This window comes from Hermetia illucens, chromosome 2, assembly GCF_905115235.1.
Source record: "Hermetia illucens chromosome 2, iHerIll2.2.curated.20191125, whole genome shotgun sequence".
NCBI lineage: Eukaryota > Metazoa > Arthropoda > Insecta > Diptera > Stratiomyidae > Hermetia > Hermetia illucens.
Genome location: NC_051850.1, coordinates 136,819,373 through 136,843,535, shown reverse-complemented (window position 1 = coordinate 136,843,535; position 24,163 = coordinate 136,819,373). Strand labels below are relative to the sequence as shown.

Genomic DNA, 24,163 nt, shown 5'->3' with positions numbered 1-24,163 from the left:
CTATGTCTGATTACAGAATAATCAGATTCGACATTGAAGGTAACTCCGAAATAAAAAGAATAATAACGAAATCCAGGAGAATGGATTGAGAATCGTATGCAACACACTTGAGCAACAACATTGCCCACTTTCAAGGGGGGGGGGGGGGGTGACATCAGGAGCGAACTGGAACTAGTGTGGAAAACAGTGGTGGAAAACTTCAAAACAGTCGTCATTGACACTTATGAGACCAGCTGTGTGGCTAAGACAGTTAAGTTATCAAGGAATGTACCATGGTGGAGCAGGAACCTGACCAGAATGAGAACAGAGGCAGGAAAACTCTTCAACCAGGCAAAACAAACCGATTAGGGAAGCAAAACGGAACAACTTCAGGGAATTCTGTGAAGGGATCGAACAGATCACACAAGTAATCAGACTTTACAAGGCTGTAGCCAAAGACGAGGCAATATCTTCTGTCTGTTTGAAGAAGGAAGATGGGACATTTACCAAAAATGAGGAGGACAGTGTACACATGCTTCTCAGAACTCATTTCTCGGGGTCCTACCCCACGGAGGCAGGCGACAACGTTCTGCCTGACACTTCAACAACGAATAAAATGGGAAGAAAAGAGAACTGCAAACTAGCAAAAGAAGCTAGGCTAAGGTGGGCAGTGGGAACTTTTAAACCACTGAAATCTCCCGGAGTAGATGGAATTTTTACTGAACGCGAGCTTAGCACTGGGATATATACCAAGGACATGGAGACGGGCAAAAGTGGTTTTTATTCCGAAAGCAGGTAAGAAGGATTCTTTTCACCCCAAATCTTTCAGACCAATTTGTGTAACATCGTCCGTACTCAAAACGATGGAGAAGGTCACAGACAACTATATTAGAACTAACGTTCTAAAGCGTAATCGCCTAAATCACTGCCAATACGTTTACCGGGGAGGACGGTCAACTGAAACTGCTCTGTATCAGCTGACGGATATACTACGGGATGCCGTGAGCTGCAAGGGAGTGGGAAACACCCTGGCTTTGTGGATGGGCAAAATGCTAGAAAGTAAGCAAATAGAAGTACCGAGGTTGTCCACAGGGCGGGGTATTATCGCCGCTTATTTGGAGTATGGTAGTGGACGAACTCCTGGACGTGCTAACAAATACTGGAATACAGGTCCAGGGTTACGCGGACGACATTGTTTTAATCTGTAGGGGCAAATATGAGGATACCCTATGTGATAGAATTCAAACTGGACTAAGGGTTGCTAGAGCCTGGTGCAGAAAGGTCGGACTGCGTATCAATCCAGCCAGAACCACCATAGTACCATTCACTAGGAGACGTAAGCTTGATCACCTGAGAGCCATAAGATTACATGACATGGAGGTGACACGAGGACAGGAGGGCCACGAGTATCATTGAGGCGGAGAGCTGCCTAAACCAAAGGAAGATTCATATGCTTTCTAGGCGGTATCCCGAATTACTGATACCAATGGATAACATGACAGCGAGGTTTCACTTCGATAAGAAGTTTGAAATACGTTGGAGTAACAAGGCAAACTGGAAGAGCGTGGCTGGGATATACGGTTTAAACCAGCAACTGATTACTTGGTACACTGAAGGATCCCTCACAACAGAGGGAGCGGGTGCCGGTATCACTGGTCCAAGGAAAATGTGCTTGGAACCAATGGGCAGGTACACTAGCGCATTCCAGGCGGATATATACGCCATAGACAGATGTGCCTCTTTTAATCTCTAAAGGAACTACAGGGGGCAGAACATTGCTATTCTCACCGACTGCCAAGCAGCGATCAAGGCACTTAGGTCCAACCAGGTGATACGCTCAACTCGTCTAACTCTAGATTTCAGGCCATGCTGGGTTGGAAGGCAATGCGGCAGCGAACGAACTAACCAAGACGGGAGCAGCGACACTTTTACACGGGCCAGAACCCTTCTGTGGATTTGGAAACCGTTTCATGGCTATGATATTAAGAAACGAAAAGGAACTATACTGGGCGGTCCTACCAGGAATGGAGCAGTCCTGGGTGCTTATTCGGGGATAAGAACCCATGCGCACAAAGGATTGCTTAAACCTCACCACCTCCGAATCATAGTGGGACTTCTCAGTCGCTGTCGACTAAATTATCACCTAGAGAAACTAGGGATATTTACGGACACTGCCTGCAGGTTTTGTGCGGAGTGTAATGAAACATCTATACACGTCCTGGGACAGTGTCCGGCACTTTCGCAAAGTAGGTCGAGACATCTGAGAGAACACTTAATATCAGGTGCAAAGTTGGAAGGTCTGGAAGTGGGGAATATACAAAATTTTCTGACGGTTAGAGGCTTGCTTGAGATACTATGATTAATAGGCACACTATAACCAGCAAAAGGGGCACAATAGTTCTTTAAGAACGCGGTGCGACTTTCCCTTAACAAAATAATAATAATTAAAGGAGCTACTTGACTCAGTAAATAGAAGAGAGATATAGAGCGACTTAATGATACAGTGAAAAAGAACGGAGAGAATATTACTTTTTTGTCTTACAAAAAATTCATGACGCAGAAAGAAAAAGTGTGGTGATGGGAGTAAGTTTAAAAGCGGCCGTACTTCAGTCTATGACGATCAGAGCAACGGAAGACCGTCAATTGTAATTGACGAGTTTGTTAAGAAAATGAAGAATGCGGTTCATAGCGATCGCAGTTTGACGATAGACGAAATTTCTGTGATGTTTCTACAAATCTCCAGATATTTGTTACATGAATTAAGCACAGCACAGAAACCCTTACTTATTTTAAACCTGTGAAATAAGTCCCAAAATAGCTGGCAGAACAATACAAGGACAATTAGGTGCAGATCGCCAAAGAGCCTTTCGAGCACTACAAACGTAGGAAGATGATATTTTATAATTTCGTTGCTACCGAACATGGAACTTGGGCTGCATACTATACGTCTGAAACCCAAACACAGTCTAAATAGTAACGTCAAATCTTTTTATTCATCGTCAAAAAAATCTCAAACCATTATTTCAGCCCAAAAATGAGGATGTGGCTTATTTTTCATTGAATATATGAGTCTGCGGCTTGTGACCAGCACGTCAAAATGGAGCCTTAAAAGCTGCAAAGGGCGATTCAAAACAAAAGAAGAAGCATGTTGACAAAGAAAGTCTACTGTAAGATAATGCTAGGTTTCACAGAACCAACGCCACGGAGTAACTCCTGGACTTAGATGGGAAGTTTTAAACCACCTCTCGCACTCCTTGAGCCTGGTTTTCAGATTACCATCTGCTCACTTTCCTGAAGGTGCACATGGGAAGAAAAAGGCTTTCAACGAGCGGGAAGGTGAAGGGAAGGATGCAGAAGTATACGAAGGAGGCGGAAGAAACTAATAGATAGGGGTTCAATTATCGACGTGTATATGTGGGTATATGAAACGGCACCCAGAATATCAAAATAAAAAGGAGGAAATTGTGTAGATGCACTGTACAGCACAGTTGGCTTTTAGACATGGGAAAGCAGATTCCGGCTGTCGATAACCTTCTACTGTAGTTCCTCAGTAGTACATTACTTACTTACCGTTGCACATATTCGAGTAGTCCGAAATAATAGATGTTTAATAGGAAAGCGCCTCTAAGGAGAACAATCATTGACTACTGTTGTGGTGTCAATAACAGCACTGGGAGGGCAAGTAACACAGGATTTAGGGCTAGATTTACTTAGGACGAACTTGACGATTCCGCAATTTCCTGCAATATCAAATTCGGCGAAAAGGGAAGGAAAATGTTAAATGGGGTTCGATAATTGGAAAGAATTGTTCCTTCACAAACAGTTCAATTAATCTGCTTGTGTATATAGAATACGCTAAAGTTTCGCTGAGGATCTATGGAGTTCAACTATGAACCTGAACAATGTCTGCTTAACATGTCCTGTACGTTGAAACATGAAATCAAGACGCTGGCGCTCATCCACCGAAGTCTTCGTCCTCTCCGACATAAAATATGCGTTATGTATCTACTTGGCAATCAGATTTTTTTTTTTTTTAATAATAAACTTAGAGCGTTCAGCAAAACCCTTAAAATATCTACATACGAGTGCATGTATTCGAAAAACCAACATTTCCCTATTGAGTGCTCCTTTCAAATATAATAATGGACGAAAAATCACATGAATCCAGAATATGTTCAATGTTATCGGCGGAGAGACGGAGATGAGATCTTTTCTCGAAATAAAGTTTCCAAATTCAATAGAGCCAACGAAAAAAGGAAAGTTACAGTACATTAAGTCCATACGGAAATGTTGCAATGGACATCTGAACTTCCAGTTAAACTTGTAGTTTTTCATCCGTTTCCTTTTTCAACTGCAAGAAAAACTGAGCAAAGACGAACGTTTGTTAAAAATTCAATTCATCATTATGCTCGGTCCTCAGGTCCATTCGGTCTTCCTTCGAACTGAGCACTAACATCGGAATCCACTGCAGTAACAATAACAATTACTAGAAAACCGAGAAAAAGTTGTTCGGAAATGTTTCCTAGAAAACTTGCTGCTCACAAAAGAGGCGGGGCTGAATAGTAAGTGAATTTCTACGGGTGAAATGAAAGTGAAGTTCAGATAAGTTGGAAAAATGCAGCGTCCAGTGAAGGGAGTTTGAGAACAACTTGATTTTCAATTAACTCTACTATTATCAGGAGGTAATTAGTGAGGAATTTACTTACCTTGCTTGGAGTAAGCCCAATAACGTCGACAGTAATTAGGAAGAGATTACGTTGGCAACAAAGCTGAAAAGAAGAAAAGAACGGAATATTAATTTAAAAGGACGAAAAATTGAAAAGGATTCGAGAAGAAACGAATCCACATCCAATGGCGGAAAACTTTGAATAAGCTTTCAGTTTTTATAAGCAAATTAACATATTGATGCAAATCAGAGCGTTTTGGGTCCCTTCTATTTCGCAAGCTATTATTGAGATTTATATTTTTGATTACACTTTCCATGGATATAATCGGAAATAAAAACAATCCTATTTCCTCCCTAGGACTCGTATCTTAATAAATAATCGAGCTTTCTGCACACAAAATTGCACTCATATATTCCAATCTGTGTAAGCAATAAGTCCCCAAACAGAATCTATAGAGAGAAGAACGCAAATAAATCTCCCGCTCCAGCGCAATTTTCCACCCATCATTTCCACATTGTACAGTAACACATCCTATTTCCGCCTCCCTCGTCTTCACAGAACAACAATCAACAAGATGAAAATTGCCCAATTAAGCTGATGGAAAAGTATTTAAGAAACGTCGTAATGAATCTCATTTTCGGAAAAATAAGCCGGGAAAAGTGCATGTACTTAAGTCGTATTTTCCCATGCTGCTTTCACTGAGCTCGTAGCCCAACAATGTAACGCCATTATAGCTGCTCACTTTTGTGTGATGGAAAACTCAACGACTGACAGTTTAAGAGGTGTATTGAGAAATGAGGATAATTAATGCGTGAAGGAAAAGGCTGTAGTGTACACTGAGGATATGATTATAATATATTATAAGTTAAATGAAGTCTTCTGTTGATAATATCCAGTGCCAAAGATAATGGCGCCGAGAAGTTTTGAGTGGAAGGGAATTAAACTCAACGGATGGCTGCGGAAACTTCTTCTTGAATATTTCATGTGAAATGATTTATTTAACATTTAGACTATTTCTGAGACGGTTTGAATGGAGCAGGAGTGATATGACTAACAAACTTTTCAGGGAAGTTGCTCGGAAAATCGGATTTCAAGGAAGCTTTCTAGATCGACCGAGAGTACATGGAATGTTAACTGAAGCCTGAAATTCTATAATACTTTGAGTGCACATGTAGGGGATTTCACCCTGTATGCTCACCACCTGGAGTAGTAACGTTGGAATCGAAAGGATACGGTGTGTTTACCTTCAAAATAAACAAGCGGGAGATGCTGAATGATATAGTCGTCTACTATTGCAATACGACGAACATATATGGAAAGTATCCTCTGCTTTACTGACTATAAATTGGAGCTTATTCAACCGTACACAAACACGCCTATTCAAGAAAACGTGAATAATGAATTTCATTGTCTTTTATTTAATATTATTGAATTCTCTAGGAAAAAGCTTTTAAAGTCCTACGATTAGGCTTCCCCCGGACACTTTGTCGTGGTGGGAAGCCTGTAATAGTTTACTATTACGCTAAGGGTGTCGTCTTGGCCGAGGCACGGATTTTGAATAGCTCACCAGATTCATGTTCCCTCACAGAAAAATCTATAGAAGACATACTCTCCATTTCAGTGGAAAGCCTGTATCGAGTGTCTACAGCGCAGTCAGTCAGAAAGGATAGAACAGCAACTCTCCTAATGAGAAGAACTGGAAACCTGACTATGGCCGACCTGTCGGCGACACTGTTGTCCAATTTTTCCAGAAAATGGGAGAGGAAGGCTCATCAGAAGGAAAGGAGAGGGGTCTACAGGCTTGTCTGTCAGAATTTCCTTTTCTGCTTCTACCAGGAAAATAAGAAGAAAGAAAAGCTGGTGATGTGGATGCAACTGGTCTAACACCACTGTATGAAAACAGATCGATGCAGCCCGGACATCGTGAACTTGGGAAAGTTCCAGCTGATGTCAAAGGAAAGCACTGCGAAAGAAGGCGAAGTTTCTTTCAAAAGAGGAGCGGCGATTGGCGATATCTAGAGTAATCGGACGCAAGAAAGTGGAACTTTTGACGGAAGGTGGGGACAAGCTGATAACCTCCCGTTTGATTTATACTAGAATAAGGAGATTCTCCACTTAGCAGCGGTCTTTACATTAGATTACACTTATGTCTAAAAACAAAGTCAAATTAACCTGTCGCATGCCAAAGCGTCTTCCTATATGTTGGCAGCAAGGCTACAGGACTACCCTTACACAAGAGCCATAGAGTCGTCTTAACAAAATCTGTGGAATTGGATCAGTAAAGTGAACTAGGATGTTTCTCGAAAAGAGATTCTAGAGACCAAGCGCCCCCCCATACTGAGAAAATTCTGTTCCCAAGACCTCGTTGCGGTCAACTTACAATACCAGGTTAATGGTAAAAAGAAATGTCATACCATAGTTACCTCAGCTTACTTACTAAATGATTCTTTATGTCCTCCAAGTATTAAGGGATCTGGTAACGTATGCAGAAGCAAGTGGTCATGAACTCTTGATAGGTTTTAATGCGAACGTTCAGCATTTTTGTTAAGGCAGTAGCAAATGCAATCCTAGAGGAGGGAAGCTGTTTGATTTTATCGCCTCAGTTGATCTGATGACCGCGAACGTTTGTGGGGTCAAGAAGAAATGAAGTAACTGACCTAACAGTTTGCACTTCCAAGTTGTTGAAGTCTCAACCTCAGATTACCATTACTTAGAAACTAGTCTGATTACTGCCAGCGAATAGTCTGTAATACAAAGACGGAATCCTGTGAAAACAAACTGGACAAAGCTTAATGGACTTCTTCGTTATAAAGTGAAGCTCCCTAGGCGACTAAAAACCCCTTCGGGGGTGAAATATCGATTGGTAACTCTGAATTGCACAGTTTTAGAGTGCTTTGAAGAGGCTTGTCCTGTTTCCCGAGGCCAAAACGATAAAACAGTTCCATAATGGAACCGAGAATTGCAAAGACTCAAGAAATCAATTAGATGGCTTCAGAATCATGCTCTTGAAAGCAATAAAAGTGAAGACTGGTTAAACTTGTGGAACTCACAGCGCGAATAAAAGAGACTCGTAAAACGTTGAAAGCGAGACTCTTTTAGATCATATTGTGAGGAACTAGAAGGAGAAAGGAAGCCTTCTAGGCTGAGCAGAGCCCTTGAAAAGGATGAGTCGAACAAATTGGACTGTCTTAGAAAATCAGATGGAACTTTCACGAACTCCAGAGTTGAATCAGGAAAAACAGGTGTTAAAAGTTGGAGGGAGAGAACTGGTACTTTCTTCAAACCCTTCAACCCGAAAATGTTGTAAGGGGAATTGGAACACTACGAGAGCGGTTGTCATCAATTAAAAGGCGAGAGCTGCCTATTATCCTTTGAACACTTCAAACGGTGATTTAAGCCTCATATAATAGTGTGGATATATGTTACTATCATTAGACCAATAAGCGAGAAGAGAGTTTTCGCTGTAAACTAGCCACACTGCAAAGAACTGTGTTTCTGGGTATTATCGGTGCCATGGACATGACATCCGGTGCAGCTTTAAATGCTTCACTCAATTTGCAGCCCTCAGATTCGTTTATTCAGAACACTGTAATGAGAGGAGCTTATAGACTGATCCAATTAGATTTATAGGGAAACAATGGACGTGGGGGGCACAGAGCATTGGAAGATTCATTGCGGAAACTGAATCTAGTTTTTGCAATGCCAATTCTCAGACCCCAAACATCTGTTTGGTAGAAGGTATGATGTTATCTTGAAACGAAGCGAAAACCGGGACGAACCAGAAGAATGCGTGTCAGAATATACTAACGTCTTCTACACCGATGGCTCTGGAGCAGGAGTCTACCTCTCGAATAAAAACGAGAAGTGGGCTTTTTTTTGGGAAGGGCGGCAACGTAGATGATTGACGAGCAATTGAAGGGCAGGCGTTTCGCAATCTGCAGCAATAGTCAAGCTGCACTGGGGACGTTGAGTATTCCTTTGATCACTTCAAAAATCGTTGAGGAATGTAGAATTCAATTGAACTTTGTTTCTAGATTGTGATTGTGACTGTGGTGTAGAGGAAAATGAAATCTCGGATGGTTTAAAAAAAGAGGGTTCAATTTCCCCATACCTGAAAGAGTTCCCATTCGAGCTACCTCCAGCTTCTTATATGTTGGAAGTTCCTAAAGTTTAACCAGTATTCATTCTTATTGCTTTTATAAGTAAAATTCAGAAGTTGTGTGGTTCATTTATTGAACAGTTTTACCACTTTTGCCTCGGGTGGTACGACAATTTTCTTCAAAACCCTCTAAAATTGTGCATATGTGAGTTTCCAATTGACATTTTGATCGAGTCTTTAGCTGCTTAGGAACTGAAGTTGATTGAACTTTACCAAATTTATCCGCCTTTGTGTCGCAGTCTGTTTACCCTCATTTGTCAAACGAAATTCAAAGTAACGGTGGTGCGACTTCGTTTAGCCCCCTCCAGCCTCCAACCAATTAGCATTTTTAAAGTATACATTGTTAAGTGAGTTACACCACTATTCCTTGGCCCGACGAATATTGGGTGCAGCCCACGTTCACAGTCATGAGACTAGCTGAAGCGATGATATAGCTCCTCTCCTCTAAGATTGCATTTGCTACTTCTCTTGCAAATTCGACAGGTACACAGAGGTAACAACGACGCTTCTTTTGTTACCATTACTCTGGAAGCGTGGAATGACTGACTAGCTCAACACGGGCAAGAATTGCCTTGACATGATTGCTTTTATGAATTTTGATATCAGAACACAGTATCTCGGTCTTGCATCCGTATCCCGTCGTAGTTCTCCATGAGACAGCTATCAGCGAGGGGAAGTTCCAAGTAACAGCGGCTGTCACTTTCCATACGTTTCTCCCATGCAACAGTACAGTTACTTGGTTCTCCAGATTTTGGGAGATAACATCAAAGACAGATCTAGCGCTATTAATGAATTCAACTATTTTCGGAGCCAGCACAAGAAGGATAATCTGAAATATGTTGAAATTGTTCCTTGCGATTGTCGGAATTTCAATACCTTTTTCCACTGCCTGTAAGAATGTTGGGTTTACAGACGTTTAAAAGAAGCTCTTTGCGAGAAAGAGTTCTGGGAGAGTCACCTCTCAATTGCTAGTAGATCATGATGTAGGAGCGAAAATAGTTTAAAAGATTTGCCTGCCGAGATTGAGCAGACAGTTCAATATCAGGGGTTAAACATCAGCGAAAACAAGACTAAATGTATAGCACTCACATTACCATCGAAAATGGCGCCGAAATGTATAGGTCAACTACAGATAGAAAGATTTCGAAGATGTTAAATGATCCTCCTACTCAGAATCGAAAATTATAGTGGATAACAACATGAACAAAGGTATTTGTTCAGGGCTGTTGGTAGCCAACAGAGCCAATTTCGGTCTTTCAAAACTCTCCCACTCGAAACGTCTCTCCAAAGCTCTCACTACATAAGATAACATATATTTTTTGGAAGGATGGATCATAGAAAAACAAAAGCATGAACTGCTAGTCGCGTTCGAGAAAAAGATCATCTGGAGAATCTTCGGGCCCCCATTCTGACGATGAATGATTTCGGCACTTATGTAAAAACGGCAAGGCTCATTAGATTCGAATGGACGTGTAAAAATCTACGGAGAAAGTATATAAAGACCATATCTTCGGTAAGAGAAGACGAGGTGGGTCCTGTCTTTGCCGGAGCTGTGGCTTATGCTAGGGAGCCTATTGATCCAGGCCGGATACTGCATCACGCTTGCCTGTTCCTATCATTAGAATGTGTAGTTCCTTACATTTATTGATCCATCTTCACATGTCTGAAGTAAGTCCTTCGGAATGTTGCCGACCACTTATTTATCGACTGCGAAAAGTACAATTTCTCTGACCGTTTACTTTTTGGTAATATTTTTGATGAGATACTCCAAATTCTTCTCCTTCAATAAGTAAGAACCTCTAAACAAAAAGCAGATCGCAAAAGTTATGACCTCCTTCAAAACCGATGTCTTGTTGGGCAGGTCCAGGTAACTGCTACAATTATTGCTGAGCACAATGCGTTTGATCTGATTAGATATTCGCGATGATTTAGTAAAAAACTTGTGGTTGTATGTTCGAAAAATGACTCGTCAATGTTGAGGTGGAGGAAACCGCAAATCTATTATCATTGTCGGTACGGTTAGGTAGACAATGTGTTATCAAAGCCCATCTTACCCTTCTTGAATTTATAGAAAGTTTTTGGTGCGTAGAATTTTTCAGGTCATATTGGTCCTTATTATGGAAGTACTAAGCATATGTCAGAATTCAAAAGCGTAGCTTCACACGAGGAAAGTAAGTAATCTTCAAATTCATACTGCCCCACTTCATTCTGGCTCGAATATCCCACCGACATTGCTAGAACTCTTACTTGAATTGGAAAAACATATGTTAGAATTCTGGAGATCTTCCATGCGGCTATCATGGAGTATCCGCATATTATAGACATGGTGTTCTTTATACGATAGCCGAAAGTTGTACTTGAAGGGGCTTCCACACTCCCAAAGGCCGTATCAAAAGATGATAGACTCAGTTCTTCTTCGAATTTGGCATTCATATTCCAAAGAGAATTTTCACTAGAGACGGATTTTATTATTAAGAATTGATGTCAATTCCGTGAAAAACCATACTTAAAAGTAATTGGTATTCCAGAGTAAGCGGTAAACTAGGACCACATCATTAAGAGCGCTTTTCGTCAAAATTGGTTACTTTAGTATCGACCTGACCGAAACTGTGTAGAGGCCTTACACAATGAAAATTCCTTCCCATTCGTTCTCGTTTATTCATTTCACAAGTCAAATTGGAGTCTTCAATGACGAAGTTGGGATAGTGAGAATAAACTCCTCACTTTATTTTCACTAATGAGGGAAACCATTTCAAACTCTCGTTGAATATGGCTGTTTGAAACAAAAAAAAAATTGCATTTTTTAAAGTACCAGGGTTTAAATTTGAACGAAATTCAAACCCACTTAAAAGTAGGCGCCATTGTATGTGATGTCATAAGTCGCGTCAAGAAGCCTTAGTAGACCAGCATGGGACCCTGTAGGTCTGTTCTCAGGATAAACTTGCTATCCTGAGAGCAGAGGTTAAGAGGCGCATTCTCCAAGCAAGAGAAACACAGGAGAGGGGTTAAACTTGCGATCGCGAGCTCGTGAATTCCAGGTCGGAGATACCGTGTAAGAGACGTACAAACTGCCTTCATCCAGATCGAGCAGGCGGCGCGAGATTTTGGGCTGCACATCAATGAAGGGAAGACAAAATATATGGTGGTAACGCCAGCACCGAACACGAATCAACCAACAACATCAAACCGCATTGGTCAAACACGAAGAAGAATAAGGATAGGAGAATACAACTTCGAGACCGTTGACAATTTCTCCTATCTAGGGTCGAAAATCACAACCGATAACAGCTACGATGATAAAATCCGCGCACGGTTGTTGTCAGCCAACAGAGTCTATTTCAGTTTACCAAGACTGTTCCGCTTGAAACGTCTCACCATAGGGTCAAAGCTCTTACTGTACAAGACTATGATCTTGCCAGTCCTGTATTCCTCGGAAACTTGGATTCTTAGCAAGAAAAATTGCGAACTCTTGGCCGCGTTCAAGAAAAGAATCCTCCGAAGAATTTTTGGCCCCTACATGAGGATGGACGATTCCTTAGCCTACACAATGACGAAATCTATGAGCGATACCATGACCGTCCGGTTGTGTATAAAATCCGGCTCAATAGGTTACGGTGGGCAGGTCACTTAATCCGTGTGGATGAGGATGATCCCACACGGAAAGTCTATAAGGGCAATATCTATGGTAGAAAAAGAAGATGAGGCAGACCCTGCCTAAGATGGAGCGATGGCGTAGGTCAGGACGCCAGACAGCTTTTAGGGATATCGAATTGGTGGCCCTCGGCGCAAAACCGGGATGTCTGGAGTTCCTTATTAAGGCAGTCCTAGACCGGATACCGGTTGTTGCGCCGTTGATGATGATCATGATGATGAGATACCGTGTAAACGCGGCCATTCAATTTCAGCAGTCCACCAAAACAGTACAATGTCAAACTGAATCAGCAAGTTCAATACGAGTTGTCCTCCAACTCGAACGGTCATAATTTGGGTGCTGCTCACGCGATGGATCTTAAATTCTAGCAATATCTGAATTTTTGGCTGCCTTCATCGTGCAGGACTTAACTTCGCATTACATCATTGGTCTTCAACTGTTTTTCTTTCAGCGGGTCTCGGAAAGAAAGCTGCCTTGTAGTGTCCGCGTCTTTGTGACAGGTGCAGTCTTTCCCTCGCGTTTTCCAGCGACAATCCAAAAGGGGAATCCATTTTTTAATACTTAATATTTCCCTCTTTTCTTCCATTTCTAACACTCCTTAGCTTTTTTAATATTCCTCCCCCCCCCCCCCCCCCCCCAATTTCCTTTTCCCTTTTTCAGCTGTTAAAATCATTTTTATTTAGACCAAATATCGATCAGTAATAATGTAGATTGAGAGAAATGAATGAACAACCATTTTATAATTTAACAAAAAAAAAAACTAATCCTGACGGCTACTCTGGGAGAATTAATATAACAAAATACATTAAAGTGCAAAATAATATGTTAGTTGTCAGGAACTGGTCAAAAACCCGACAAAGTTAACTGTGTCTTGTTCACGAAAAAAGTAAGATCGCCAGTCGATTAGAAGCCGCCGTGCGGAAACAATCATTTCAGAGGGAAGTAAGAGATTGTATTGGGTTGGAATCAAAAAGAAATTATAGTCAAGTAATTTGTTGGATAACAAAGTGGAGACCCAGGTCAGGGAAGTTCACCTCCCCCTCCACAAGTGTTTAGTTCCAGTAAGTCTGATGGATACACCCCTTCTTTCAGGGAGGATTGGATTGGTAGCAGTTTGATTGGCGTGGGAGTTTCGGACGACTGACGAGGACGAACCAAGGTGCACACGAATAAGTGGAATGAAGGCTGTCTCCTCATTAAATACATCTTTTCCTGTTGCATATTAGCAGATTTGTTGAGTTGATAAAAGCAAACTATTGAAATACAATATAATATCATCCATATCTATCTCCTAGGTCCTGAGGGAGCGCATCGAAGACAATTTTATAAACTGAACTTTTATGGATACTGTGGAGGAGTCCCCAAAGATTTAGTAGAAAACGTAAATATTTCACCTTAAATAAATTCAATGTTGAACACATTCATTTATTTAAAGTGTGTAATAACGTATGCAACAATATGGATATACCAATACGTATATACATATATCTACATAATTTTTCATCGATATCTAATTAGGTTTGAGTTGTCCGATTATCTCCCTGATTAATAGAGTGTTTGGTTTATGTCAAACATTTATTGGCAATATCTGTCGCCAGCATACAAACTATCGCAGATTTTATTTTTTGTCAAGCTATTTTGCACAGTTTCCATTCAATTTAAACATCGCTTAAACGTAATTTATCGCAGATAATAATCGATGTTAGCCAACAAATGTTCCAAAAAGAAAATCAATCTTTTCTCGTTAGCTACTGGCGATGATGGCTGGCACGAATCCATCTGGGTCGATATTTTTCTCAATACTTTGAAGATTCCATCTCCAACATTTACAACTCACTCGAATACTAAAATTCTAACTGTTAGAACGTTCGATAGCAAAAGCACACTTGCCACCATCATCATCAACCCCCTCAAGTCGGGATGAAATGATAAAGGGCGATGTCGACTGAGTGAGATTACTAAGATCCTTATGCTCCCTTTTCATTCGGGACATAGGAGTGACGTCCATAAACTATAATCCTAGGGGATTTTTGTAATTTTTCAGAAAATCTTATCCCCAGTGAAGGAAATTCAAGATGAATTTTTCATTTGAAAGTGCTTCAAGCACTTAAGCTCGTTCAGCTTTTATATCGAGGACAGCTGGTCATTTGATAACGTTTCTGTATTTGAATTGGGGAAAATATAAATTGCTTTCAACTATCAAGTCCCCACTCGCACCTGTTCAACGTTTCACATTGATGAAACATTTTCAACTTCAAAGCTTTACTGGTACCTCTTAGCAGTACCAATGCCGTAATCTGAACGTTGTTATCCTGGTGCATGAGTCATTCATCATAAATTTTAACATTTAAAAGTTTTCTGGTGTTCCCTCGCTGGTAATATACATCGTCAATGGGCGCGGATACATTCGTGAATTTACATAAAATCAGCAAAGCAATACCGAAATGGAGTTTTCAGGTTAAACATAAAACTGCGACTTCGGATGGCTGCAAATGTAAACGTTCAATAAGTCCTGCAGCATGAAGCCATCCTTTTGTTAATATAAAACTCCCTTCCATGTATGATAAATGTTTGCCTTCTGCTATTAATTAAAACTTTTTCTCAGGTGAAAAATTTAGTTCATTTCAAAAATGGGATTGGAAAACTTTTACCATTTTCAATGGCTTTTCGCAGATATTAATTACAGCTTGATGAAAACTGTGTAATGTTTGCAAGTTACTGTAGAGGACGAAGAGGCATCATTTCCCGGAAAAATTACAAATGAAAATTTCTGGAGGTGTTGATTGTAAAAAGAACATTGATTGTATCTACTCAAACTGTTTTGATATATATAATTACTCATAACAGGCAGCTTATTTATTCCAGGAAAAATTCAATTAACTCATTTAAAATGGAGTCTGCATGCTTTTCTGTGCAAATATACACGAACCTGTCTATTCCCTTGAAATCCATCAATTCTACAATAATACAATTACTGCTTTATTAATCTTTAAATATCTCACAAATATGTAGGTGACTGAAAACAAACAATTCAGAGAAATTCTTCTCTGGGGTACAGGTAAATGTTTTCCCAATTGGCATTTTCTAAGAAGGACTGACATAAAGAAATGCAAAGTACCTTAAATTGTTTGTTGTAATAGTAACAGATATGGTTGCCAGACTTCTAGGTCCATTATTTTCACACTTTGAAAAATATCACCTTATCCGCAATTGTGGAGGAACTGATAAAAATCTTATGTAATATTGCCATTGAAAATGCTATCACCGATATTTTCAAGTATTAAAGAGGAGATGATGTCATAGCTGTTGCTTCTGCAGCTAAGAGAAAACAAGTATTAGTTTTATAGATAGAAAACCTGTTTTCAGTTAATTAATTCTCGCAATTTTTCCAATCGAAAGCTGCAGAGCATAATGTCTAATATTCGCTAGCAACATGAGGACCACAGACTATCACGCTTTTTAGCGGATAAAATGCTCTCTCGACGACCTACCTTGTTGTGACGGAGCTCAGTAAGGGAACTCCTCTAGGAAACGCGCGGTAATCAAAATTAAATTCCAAGGCAAGGTGTGACTACAGTGCCAAGGGTCACAGAGGTTAATATGTGGCCGAGAACGGAGAATCCTGGGTATCAGGCGACCCCCAGCTTCAACTAGAACTGAAATTAAATCTCGATCGTGAGGGTCCAACCCCAAGCGAAGGAGCAACGCTAAGCTCATCGATGTAGAACCTAAGTCTAGACTCAGATTCTCTCTGCTCGACCTAGTCCTTTTCGGACGAGCCAAAGCAAGCTCTTTCTGTCAGCATTGCTGAGCTCGGGCTCCAAATAGCGCCACCTATTGTGCTAAAGTCATGCCCATTGGTAATCAGCTGCCCTGGGATAGCAAGAAGTCTTCAGGCAAACCGCCTTCATGCAGCCCCGTCCCCCGGGAAACCACCGTCGAGAAAATTGCCTTTGGGCAAACCGCCTTCGAGGAAACCGCCTCCAGGACAAATTACAACCCACGGGCTACGCCAACGATGAAGGGCAAGCAGCATCCGAAACAGCTAAGGGCAAACCTAAGCGGCAACAGTTTTCGGACGATCCGAACCCTTCAACCCCAAAGGCGGCAAAGAGTGTTCAACCGGCAACAGCTAAACCTTCATTTGCATTGGCTATCGAAGCCACCAATGACGCCAATCGGTCCGATTTCGATACTGAGTAGCGCATCCTCGCAAAACATTAAGCTTCGCATTGAGTCGGTAGTTGTATACTGTAAAATGTTACGGCTAAACTTTGCCAACGAAAGCGGGAACAAATGGCTCAGGCAGTTCTGCTCCTCCTCAATGACGTGAGGGAAGGTGCACGACTACCTGTAATCTTGATAAGGGTCTCTGAGCTGCCATCGTTCAAAAAGTACTTCTGTTGGCTTCCGAAGGAAGAACATAATAGTGCTGAGGTTTTGGAACAACTTGGTGTCCAGAACCAGACTTCCCTCTGGATGTTGCTAAGCAACAAAACAGAAAAGAGAGCCGACCGGCCGGAAATTTACCTTACTATCGGCGTTCCTGATCCGGGTATTAAGAAGGTTTCGGAACAAACGAGCTGGTTACTCTACTATGGGCTAGGGACCGTCACGTTACAAGTGTCGGCAAATCATTGAAGGGGACGCTCAGCCTACGGCGTCTTCATCTGAAGCGTAGATGTGATGCCATGTATCTCAAATGCAGCAATGTAATGTTGTCGGATCAATAGCTGGCAGGCATTTATATATCCAATACAAGAACCGTGGGTTGTTGGTGAGAAAGCTTCCAACATGCTGACTTGTTGTATGTCAATGGAAGTGATCAACCCCTTTCCAGCATGGTGGCCTCGAAAGACCTCCAGGCTAAGCTGTGTTAACGACCTATGTGATGCGACACCACAACAGCCAAACTAACCATAAAAATTTGACAGAAAGATAGAGAAATTGTATGGTGCTCTGCATATATCGCCTATGACACAGAAAAAGATCTGGCGATTAAATTATTTACAATAACTAAGACTTGCCTTTTCTTTTCTCTAGCAATACTGCAACTTTTAGCATTGATGAAGGAAACAAGTGGTTCCAAAAAATTTCGGCATTTGCAAGGTTAATAAATATGACTAGCGAAAAGAAAAGGCAAATCTTCATTTTTTCAAATCATTCATGAGAGCTACCCAATATGCCAAAAGTAAAGGATTGAAGGTAGTAGCAGGATGCGATGACAACGCCCACCACATATGCTGGGGAAGTTCCAAAATTAGTGTAAGATGATCGAAACTATTAGAGTATCTAATTGGAACCGATCTCCAGATTCTCAATTTGGGCAATGAGACCACTTTCTTGAGCGTGGTCATCGACATCACGGTCGCATTCCCTGACATTGCGGTTCTGATCAGAAAGTGGATAGTATCAAACGATATCATACTCTCGGACTACATACGCATTGATTTCGTAATGGATAATGGACATGGATTCACCTCGGCCCACTCCATTTGGAAATCTGCGGAAGACAATTTGGGCGACGTATAAAATATAACTGAGTGCCCGAGTCACGATCCCTGGGAGACACATTAAATCCACTGTTGGAATTAAGAAGACAACCCAGATTATCACAACTAGCATTAGAGAAGCTTTCGAAGAAAGCTATCCACTTAAGATGCCCAAGAAAGGGGAAAGACATGGAGGAACTCAGATTTGGTGAAACAGAGGATAACGACATGGGTGCTTTTCAATCGTGCTGTGAAATCTGATTTAGCCATTGACTGCAATCGGTATAAAGGGACACGGAAAGCTCAAAAGAATAACATAAGATCGACTAAACATCCATCATCAAGACGCTTATGCGAAGCAAGGCGAGGCGACCTCAAAGCTGAAGCGGATCCTTGTTGAAGAACGTAGCCAGAACCTGGGTTATTTACGATTACAAAGTGGGAGGTACAGAGAAAGCGCAGAAAGAAACGGGAAATTATTTGCGTGAAGTACACTTCTCGGGCAGCATCCAAAATCTCAGCTCAGGGCCGGCAGGTGCATAGAGCCCTCAACCGAGAGACTGGGCTCTGACTTGAAAAGTAGTATCACTGGAGCGAGTAAAATTGTCATTAAAATCGGCAATCGATACAAGTTTGCATGTGCGGGTGGCATCATTCTTGCGCTAGTAATTGAGGAAATGGATGCACTGGGTCCACCTAGTCGGAATATATATCGTACATGCCTTGCGCACGCTTATATTCCAATTAACTGACGTGATGTTAAGGTGATATTAATTCTCAAACCGGGGAAACCCATCTACACCGACGCAAAGAGTTTCCGACCGGTCCGTTTAACGTTCCTATTACTAAAAGGACTCGAGAGACAAGTAGATCGGTTCATAAAGAATATAAGGATTCCTAAGTGGCCACTTCACTATAGGCAACATGTCTACCAGAAGGTCAAACCTACTGAGACAGGACTCAATGAGTTAACACATAAAAATTGAGAAGGCGATGTCCGATAAAGAATGCATCTTAGGCGTATTCAAGGACATCGAAGGCGCATTCAATCATTCGTCATACGCGGCTATTTGTAACGCAGTGAGACAGCATGAAATCGTTCTGCTGTTAATTAGTTGGATCCTTCACTTGCTGGAGTCGAGAAAAATCCACAAATTGGTTGACCAGAAGTCCATTGTAGCATTGGTTGGACTTTACTAAAAGCAGGAAGCGCAGACGCAGATACAAAGGCTCGGTTAGTATTGCTGGAGCAATGAATATTACGCCAACTGCGTCACTCGAAGCTATCCTAAATCTAGCCCCTATTCATTGGGAGGTGAAACAGAAAACAGCTAATGACGAATATAGGCTTTGGTACTATTGGCTTGTGAAAAGGCGGCCAAAACATGCGGACATGCATCCATCTGGAGATTCCTTCATAGACATCCGGTAATTATGATGCCGGCCGATCATATGATTTCCAGATTACTAATATCTCGTCGTAATCACCAAAATAGAAGAATGAATGGTCGATAAACGGCCATGAGTCTTTTCGGATTACAGATCTAATAATTTTCATGGAATTCAATGGAAGACATTTCGCGCAGGAGTGCTCTCAGGTAATCCGATAATGGAACTGGCCCGACCCCTTGGAAAAATGACGAGCAGGATAGTATAATGGGTTTAACAAAGGCCTGAGTGTTAGCAGCTGCGGCTCTCCCCCTGAAATAAACTAACTAAACTAGCGGACAAAATCAATTTAAAATGTTAAAAGATGGAAGTAGGGAAAACTGGTCATACAATTAAGCCTATTTTTAAATTTTCCCAACCGCCAATATACATACCAGTATATGAGACTTTTTCCTTCTAAAACCACCCGACTCTCCGTCCTGCTCCTTGGAACCACGATTAAGTATCACATCACGTGGCTGAATTATCTGACTTTAGCTCGATATCTTCCTTCTATATGCGGCGTTCGTACCCGCGCCTGCCTCACTTCTTACTTTGCTTTTCCGTTTCCTTGGATCGATGCGATCATTGAGTTGATCGCACTCCAACTTTTCTGGATAATCCGGGAAACCATCATAGTGTGGACAAGCAGGTTAGGTGTCCAATTTGAACCTGTACAGGTACTGGCACTGTCTTCCACGGCCGATGGAAAGCTGGGTAATTTTAAAATTGATTTCTCCATGCTTTCTCTTTAGCCACTCTCAGATTGCAAGGATCAACCTTTTCGGCGCCCTCCCCTGTGATAATCAATAGACCAATTGAATAGACGTTATATATTACTGTGACTAAAAAGTAAGGAAAATTTCTTGTAAGAATGCAAGGTCCCAAGTAAGGCCAATCCATTAAATTTTGCCTGCATAATGATAAGGAAAGCCTTCGGGGATCATGCTTTATCGAAGTGGTATAAAAAGTTCAAAGAAGATCGTGCACGTGTTGAAGACGAAGAGCCTTTTGAACGACCTATGCTGATGAGTAACACGTTAAGAAACTCCAAGAACTAGCACCTATCACTCGTCATATGACTGGTAGAGAGGAGAGCCTGAAACATGTTAAGTATGGGCTAGTGCTAAAATAACTCAACTTCCTTGAAAAAGAGCGTCTTGTTACAATTTGTGAAGAGATGTTTTCAGATTATCGATCGGCCTTGAAACAGATTATTACTGAATATAAGACTTGAATTTAGCGACCAATCCAATGAATTCCTTTCTTACGGTTAAACCGTTATGCGCCGTTTGCGCGAAACTATTCTCAAGAAATCATTGAGTTCTTGGTTTTTGCATCGCAGTAATGCACCTTTTGACACTCCATTCGTTCTGTACGACTTGTTCGCCAAAGATTCGATGGCTATCGTTCCACAACCACCGTATTTGCCTGATCTGGTCACCCCTGAAACTCAAACCAGACTGTAAAATGAGTGCTTGATATCGCTTCGCTACAACACTTCGCCCCCAGATGAAACCAAGGGGTTTCGCCGAGAGAACCCATGGTGGGGCTGCTCGGCTGCGGTCGACTGCCGGACGTCAAAACGAACGCTCCACCCTCGCTTCCTTCCAGTGCTGTCTGCCTCCTAGAGGTCGAAGGAGATCGTCTTGAGCTTGCCTTTGTATGGTAGTTGCAGCGACCTTCGAGTGGCGTCAATCCTCATCAAAACAAGGGTACAGACTTTACGCTCCTTAGGTATGTGGACAGCTGGCCGCACATGACGATATGGCAGAGGCGAGGTCAATCTGAAAACGGCCTCCCGTAGCAGGCGCGACAATCCGGTCTCTACGTGTAATCGTAGATTCTCCCCATACATCAGATGAGTCGAGTGGCAGCAAACTTCTCGCATTCTACAGAGGTCAAGTAGCACGGAAGGCAAGACCTGCGACCAGTACCGTACGTCGCGCGCCACAATGGCTGCCTTCAGCGCCCGATGCCAACATTTTAGCATCCCAGTGGACTGCGGGTGATCCCAAGAGCTTCCCGAGCCGAGAACAGATGGTCTGTGATGATTATGGCAGGAAGACCAAAGTACGGAATCCACTCTCGGCAGAAGGTCTCAGCCCATGACTGTGCTATTATGTCCTTCAGAGTTATTGCCTCAGGTCACAATGTAAACCGATCAATGATCGTCAGGCAATATTTTTAGCCGTGCGAGTGCCTATAATGTCGAGGTGCATGGTGTACAAGCGCTTTGGGCCAAGAATTCTCGTCCTTGTTCATGGATGAGCAGAAATATTTGCTGGAGACTAGCTGGTTCTTTGACCGAATGCCTGGGTGCCCCACACATGTCTGTCTGTCCGTCTGGCTTTCAGTTCTGCAGGGAGTCATTAGCTTAGTAGCTTGCTTGAAGTGCTGAAACCAAAAATCTTACCTCCTTTTTGCAAGTTTTCCACCTCATATACTCACTTAGACGCCTTGATATTTCTTCGCCGTCTCAATACTGTATTGGCCCTTCCCTTTTTGTTATTCAACCGTTTCGAGTTTAATCATTCACTGATTGCTGTTAGACTAAATTTTAATTGATAGTTAAAATTTTGTTTACGTTGAAATTGTTCACAATTAGATGCAACATCTCTTCAGACAGTAATAATTATCTGCGATTAGCCACAATCTTCGACTAACCACAATAAAACGAGTGTTAAGTGGGTGTAAAAATTGCACAAACAAATCTTCTGGAGCTTATCTCGGAAACAATAAGAAGAAACCACACTTCTTCCATGCCAATTTCCACAATTCTATTTGTATCTTGTGTAATGTATATATAAAGTCCGACCAACAACATTTAGAATAGAAAACAGAAATAACGAAATAGAATTTCAGAGATAAGAATAGAAACCTTTTTCTTAGCTTCCTGAGATTGTTGAGAATGAAATGGGTGGCGTTATCAAATTCTTATCATTTCTATTATTATTCTCCAGGGTAGAAAATAGTAGCCTTAGTCTGACGGTTAATGCTTGAATGCGTTCGACTAAACACGTCGATATGTTGCGGTGGTTTCAAAATTCTCACAGCTTCTTGTGATTCGCTTAAAGCGTGGGTCTGTGGATCAATTTCCTAGGGTTAGATTTCAGGGAGAAGAGCTGGGAAACAAAACTAAACCTGGAAGATGGGAAACTGAATAGCTCCTGGCTTAGTTCTAAAGGGTTTCGTGGTTAAGAGCTAGGGTACCATATGAATTTTTTTAGGCGGCAATGTGTTTATATTCAGTGGATGTAATTTCTGTCTAGTCTCTACCTGTTCTGCTCCTTGTACAATTTAAACAGCTTGACCTCGAATGAGAAGGCTCGAAATTAACAGATAGCGGTCTGTCATTTAAAAGCATATATCGCAAATGATCTAACTATGTATGTGCTTTCTCGTTATTACTAGCTTGAAAATGGGTAAATTGTAAAAATAATTGAACTGCGGCATAATCGTATCAATAACGGGGAAAAGTATAGAAACAAAAATTACAGCGTTCTTTCCCCTTCCCCTTTCAGGGACAGAGACAACTCTTTAGACACTGTCTCATCTCTAGCCTACGAGATATTGGTCGCTCCGTTGATGAAACCGAAGGAAAACATAATTAATTTTATTGCATTTAATACGAAGAAGAAAGGAGTCATGTACATACCAAATAAGTCGAAAATTGGAGCTGAACGCTTCAGGCATAAAAGGCACCCATTTGGTGACGGACCGGACCACTTGGGAAGGAACTTAGTTCCTCTTTTGTAGTCCACGGACTCCTCTTTTTTGGGTTAAAAACCCAAGTTTTCAAAAAATAACGAAGAAGTTGACTGACGGTTTCATCCAGGGCAAACGTATCTCATTAAACGCTACCTTATGTCTGTCTTGGGAGCAGCAGCAGCGTGAGCGAAAGTATCGACAGATGGTAATAACTCCATTTAAATATTAGGTTAGGGAAATAGTAATGTTGTATTGTGTCAATAGATGGTGACACTTAAACATATCTTGTGTTGTACTTATCGCATCGGGTCATACTATACGGCGATTTGAAGACGACAATCAGGGCTACAGGTGTCTGTTTAACAGTTTTATGATCGTACGTTTCAGTCTCAAGTTATAGCTCCTCAAAGATGGAGTCCATCAAGCAAGAAATTCGTCATAATTTACATTTTTACTAGCTGAGAGGTAAAAATGCAACGAAGGCGGCCAAACAAATTTGAGGAGTTTATGGGTCCGATACTGTAACGATTCGCATAGCATAGCGTTGGTTCGATCGATTTCGTTCGGATGTAGTGGATGTCGAAGATACACCCCGTACTGGTAGGCCAATCGTCGTAGAAACCGATAAAATCGTCGAAATCATCCAAGTAGACCGGCATGTGAGCATTCGCCCGATTGGTCAGGAACTGAGTAAGGACCATAAAACCGTTTGGAACCATTTGGAGAAGATTGGATTCCAAAAAAAGCTGGATGTTTGGGTGCCACACGAGTTAACGGAAAAAAATCTCTTGGACCGAACCAACGTCTGCGATGCACTGCTGAAACGGAACGAATTCGACCCATTTTTGAAGCGGATGGTGACTGGTGATGAAAAGTGGATCATGTACGAAAACCTCAAGCGAAAAAGATCGTGGTCGAAGCGCGGCGAGCACGCCCAAACCACCGCCAAGCCCGGATTGACGGTTTTGCTGTGTAAAAAAAATAAAACTGGGTAGCTTAAGTGCTGAGGAAGAGAGTAAGTAGCTCTCGAAATACATATTTACTAACTAATAAAATATATTGTAGTAGGAGAAAG

At 41.6% G+C, this 24,163-nt stretch overlaps 1 protein-coding gene across 3 annotated transcripts in view; it reads right to left on the bottom strand.

Annotated features, from left to right (window-relative positions):
* LOC119648266 overlaps window positions 1–24,163 on the bottom strand; it is a 327,059-nt gene that overhangs the window by 159,155 nt on the left and 143,741 nt on the right. For all 3 annotated transcript variants that reach the window (XM_038049919.1, XM_038049920.1, XM_038049918.1), the window contains exon 4: window positions 4,686–4,748. The gene's annotated coding sequence lies outside the window, so the exon portion shown is untranslated. The remainder of the gene's footprint in view (window positions 1–4,685; window positions 4,749–24,163) is intronic.